General features: G+C 36.5%; 1 protein-coding gene across 6 annotated transcripts in view; it reads right to left on the bottom strand.

The window, feature by feature from the left end:
• The window catches only part of NCOA2 (nuclear receptor coactivator 2), a 271,444-nt gene that overhangs the window by 165,868 nt on the left and 100,060 nt on the right, over positions 1-5,516 (bottom strand). The gene's annotated exons all lie outside the window — the stretch shown is intronic.

Here is a 5,516-nt window from a genome sequence, read left to right as displayed (position 1 = left end):
CTGTGCTCCTCAACGGGAGAGGCCACACAGTGAGAGGCCCACGTACCGCAAAAAAAAAAAAAAAAAAAAAAAAAAGATAACAGCACTATGTTACAAAGGCTTAAGATTTTATGTTTTCAAAAGACACTTTAAAGAGAAAGTTTGAACCAGATCTTGACATACAATATAAATATGTCAGCGAACGAGTTCAAAGAAGTAATAACTTACCTGTTAGACCATAAAGATTTTATGAAACGTTGGGAGTATTTTGAAGCAGCATCAACAATAAACATCTAACTTCTACATTAGAGAAAAATGTTAATGTTCCAGAGCATCTAGCTTCAAAGAAAATCGAAAACCAAGATTCCACTGGGTTAATACAACAAAGTCTACTATTGTATATAAATAAAACTCATAAAACCAACCGAATTTGTCTAGCAGATGTTTTAAGTCAAAGGAATTTTCCATTTCCATTCCATTCAAATATAAGAGCATGAGTAACCACCAAATAGTTTTCAAAATACATTAGTTCAAAATTATCTTCTATTTTCACACTCTATCTTATAACCTAGGAAACAGTTCATTTTCTGGACTGTAATAAAACCGCCACATCAAAGGCAGAATTAGAAATCTAGATCAAATCGTCTTCTTAGTGACAAAGAACTGAAAGAAACTGCGAAATAAACTGTTTCCTCCGGCCCCGGCTTTCTCTATTCTAACTTAAGCTACCAATTCAATAATTATGACACAGTTGTTTCTTTAAAGGTATTCTCTTATAGTTTAGGTAAAGACTTCAAAGTCTCAGTATTCATATAAGGCACTGGCAGGTCTTTTATAAGCTCTCGCACTCATCTGTCTGCTGAAGTTTACCCCAGCTCATCACACTACTGCTTTTTCAGTCCTTTTCTCTTCTCAAGGAGGTACAGTAAAAACTGGGCTCCAATTCTGTGACACTGACAGCTAACAGACTTCCGGTCCTTTAGGTGGAGACCACAAAATTTTAAATGTATGATTTCTGCTTATGAAATTCATGTAACTGGCACCGGAAAGGTCAAAACTGTGGTTTAAAGAAAGCAAAGTCTTCAAATTAATCAATTCTAAATTAATTCAATATTTTTGAATACTTCCAAAAGTGGTGAAGGCAAACAAGTCTACAGACTATGGCACCACAATCTCAACGTTGCATGGAGACATGCACTTAAGAGATCCTCCAAAACTGGAATACATACATCTCTAGTATATGGTTAAATTCCTACTTAGCCATTATTAAATGCTACATAGTTCTTCCTCTCCCTTGGATCTTTTTGGATGGGAAGGCAGAAGTGTAGCTGTGACTAGAACAAAAAATATATTTCCACTGATTGTAGACACCCATGAATCATTCATGAAGTAACAAAACAAGGCTTAGACAACCTAATGCATGAATTAGGTTAAAATCACAAGTTGCAACATTTACTGTTAAATTCTCTGGTTATGTCTTGTTTTTCTGAGTCTCAAGTTAGCAAGAGAAGTCTTCAGTGGAAATCTCTATACCTTAATGGCAAAGAATCACAGAAAAAAAGAAAAAAAGAGGGAGGGAGGGAGGGAGGGAGGGAGGGAGGGAGGGAGGGAGGAAGGAAGGAAGGAAGGAAGGGAGGGAGGGAGGGAGGGAGGGAGGGAGGGAGGGAGGGAAGGAGGAAATGTAATTAATTTTATAGATATGGATAATTTTATAAATAAATGTTTATCTCTTACATCTAGATGTTATGAACAGTGGAGAATGACATAAATGATCTGTGCTTCAAAAATAAACTATGAGGTGTTTAATGAAAGCAGCCTGATTTTATTCGCTCTTTTCTCTTTAAAGGAAATTCTGGCAAGGTCAGCTGACTCAAATTCAACACCTGTCTAGAAAATAACATGTATCTGTCACTTTCTTCCAAAACGAAAATGAAGGGCATAGCTAAAACACCTAATAACTGACCCCAAATCAAATGCCATGTATTTGTTACTACGGTGGCACAAATACGAAATTCTGCTTATCACAGACCTTCTCCCTAAAGCTAACAACTCTACTATCCAGGTAAGTAGAATATACAAGTTTGAAATGAAATCTAAAAGCAATAACAACGATAAAAAACAAGGCAGGAGAATGTACGTTTTATTAACAATCTGCAGCCCCTTCTCCCCACTCCTGGGCACGCACACACCTGTACTACAGCACAGAGGAGCACAACTGAGAAACCAGAGTCCACTTGTTTCTCAGAAGATTCTGGCTCCAGTGCCACTTCCTCTAAGACACGCTAACTCGAAAGATCTACACAAGGTACAGACTGGCAATACTCTTAATTATAATTATTTCCAAAGAATACCAGCGATGCTGATAGGAGTCACACTTAGAATTTTTCAATTAAAAAAACACAGTGCTCTCACAGTGAAATCTCTCTACACTGAATCCCAATTTACGATCCAAGAAACATCCTTATGAATTATCTAAAAAAATGATGCTTGAAAATTGCTGTAATTCTAAATCTTGCAATTCTAGCATTTGGATGAGCCAAAGAAACCAGGTTCTGCCGTATTTCTGGTAAATCTTTCAGCAACGCACTACGCTTACATCACTTGGCCTGGCTGTGCCTATGGAAATCGCAATGCCGCTGTTCTACGTGGAGACTGCCTGGATTCTGGGACTGTCTCAACCTCACCTGGCACAACACACCTATCTCACGAGGTGTGTACCTGCCCAGGAGCACACTTTGGAAGCGCAGGTAACGCCATGCAAACAAAACATTTGCTTAGGAGGGACGGCTTTTGTTGCTGTTGCTGTTGCCTTGACCTCTACTCCCATGGATAGATTAAGGCTTTTAGTAGAAACAGACATATAATTCAGAAAACAAGGCTCAGTTTTTTCTTTAAGAGAAAAATCAGAAAGCCAAAATTCAACGTAAAAAGAACGAGCAAGGAAATATGGTGTTAAATTGGCACAGATACTCCTTTTCCAGTTTAACAATCTTTGGTAGTTATTCTTTATATTTCCCATAGCACTCAGAACAGACTAATACGAGATAAATAATTAATATTCTGAAAGAACAGAGAGTCAAAAGGAAGGAGGATGGGTAAAGGGAAAGAGGGAAGACAGAAAGGAGAGTTAATGGTGCTGAATGAATGTAGTTTTATGGGGAAAACTAAGCCAATGTGTTTACATGAATGTGTGCATAAAAAGAGGAAAATGGAAGAGTAAAAATGCTTTAAAAACTGGCCTGTCATACAGTTTCCAACTGTGGCTTTGTATTAATAACACCCACTGGAAGATAATTTCAACCCACCAGTAAGCCTATTTTGTCCTGAGTTCAGCAGTCCATTCTACATACAAGGAGCAGAGGGTTCCATCCAGTGGGGCTAGGATTAGGGTCCTCGTCTGAATAGCTAAATGACTGAGGGCATTTTGTCAACTGTCAAAATATTTATTTTCCAAATCACAGTGCCTACCATGCTGACATCTGAAGGAAATAGCACAAAAATAGCAACACAGCTAAATGCTGGCAGATTTCTGCCTAAAGCAAAAGAGATATAGTGAAATCTACTAAATTTTGTTTAGAATAATACTGATTTTCAGGGGACACTGCTCAAAATCTCAGATTTGTAGCTCAAATCAAGCTGCCCGTCTTCATGGGAATTTATACACTCTCGGTTAAATCAGACACCTAATCACAAATCTTCTCACATCTATGAACAAAGAGGGAATTCAAAATCCAACAAATATTCATTTGAGATGTACTTTCAATCATGCCATACCCAATATGGACATAATTTCTTTTATGTCTTGATACGTTTAATATAATGTTTAGTATTTAACAACAAAATGTATTAGTATCACAAGAAGTATACGATGCTTCATTGTACTTTGGAGACTCTCTCTACATGTTAGTATTGAAGAGTTGAGCTCTACCTAGCATGTGTGAACAATTCTTCACTCACCCATGTCACCCTGTCCTCTCACCCCAGATATCTCTAACATAGAGAAAATGTACTTATAAATAAATCCAAAATATATATGAATCCATAGTGAGTTCAGGTTTCCATGGCAAAGGGAAAATTACATTTCAAGGCTATACTGTCAAATAGATTTATCTAACACTTGCTCCTGTTTCGACTATCAATTCTGACAAAATTTTATTGGCCAACTTTAAAAATGCTTAAAATGTGAGACTGCAATGGAAACACTGATATAGCTGTAGATTAGGAAGCACAGTTCAGCCTGTTAAATAAATTTTGTCTTTTTAAATTCAAACTACAGAATTTCATTTCCCTATACTCAAACCTGGAATTGGCATTTACACTCACAGATAGAATCCCTAGGACAGTGTGACGAAGCATACTTAATCATGTTTTCAAATCAAAATTTTAAGCTATATTCAACAACACTGCCTTCAAGAACATTTTGTCCACAATATTGTATATTTAAGATTCAAAATATTTCTATATAACATCTCCTACTCAGCCTTGAAAATAAACTAAACAAGGAAAGCTGAAATTATATTTGAACCAACCCTGCTTTACCTCAAAGCTATGTCACTTCGTTTCTTAAATAATTAAAATATTTCCCACAGAGACATAAATTATTACACCTTCCAAGATAAGGGTTCTAAGTAATTCTATAGTCACAATATTTCACACAACCTGTTCTCTGCAGGAAAAGTGATTCATCCAACAAACCACAGACGCCACTCATAACCTGAAGTTTCTAATACTGCAAGGGAGGAGGAATGCTGATTCATAGCATACCATGTGTATAACAAAACAAGGAATCCACATGGTTGTCTGCCATGTACCTGCCCCCAAAAAGTGAGTATGAAATTAAAGTGCCAAGGTAGAACTTTAAATTGTTTAGGTCATCATTAAATTTCAAATGAGTCATCATGTTTCAGTTTGAAATAAAGGTTAGAAGTTAAGACCTACTAATGAAATATAAGCAAAATAATATTTGATTTTAAAATTAATTTTTAAGTCCTCAAATATGAATATGATTTTCCTATACTACGTTTATTGCCACAAATATGCTCGTATGCAGGGCTATTTAGGCAGAAAATGGAGCTCGGGGGTTAAGATCAAAGTCTTCAGAGTGGCAAACTGCCACTTACTTGATATGACCTTGGGAAAGTCACTTAACCTCTCTCAGCTTCAATTTCCTTATCTGTTATTCTGAAGATAATGAAAAGCACTTACATAATGCCTGGCTCACAGTGAGGGAGCAATAAGTAGTAGCTGCTGTTATTAGTGTTATCGAAGGAGTCTCTGCAAATTGCACTTGTAAATTAGATGTGAATAAGAAATGGCTGTGTAATTCCTAAAATTTTACTTAAAAAAACAAAAAAAAAGCCTAAAGTTCAGACTTAGTTCTTTTTATAAATGAAAAACCATGATGGCGGAAGGAGAAACCAATGCCTGAAGAAGGTGAAACAGATCAAAACACAACACATACGAAAAACAAAAGACATGAACCCAACAGTAGCGACTAACATCCTGGAACACTTAAAGAAAAGTGCCAAAGACAAAAG

Source organism: Delphinapterus leucas, chromosome 17 (assembly GCF_059928025.1).
Source record: "Delphinapterus leucas isolate spDelLeu-1000000601 "Yukka" chromosome 17, BTC_Dleu_Yukka2, whole genome shotgun sequence".
NCBI lineage: Eukaryota > Metazoa > Chordata > Mammalia > Artiodactyla > Monodontidae > Delphinapterus > Delphinapterus leucas.
This window is presented reverse-complemented; position numbering and strand designations above follow the sequence as displayed.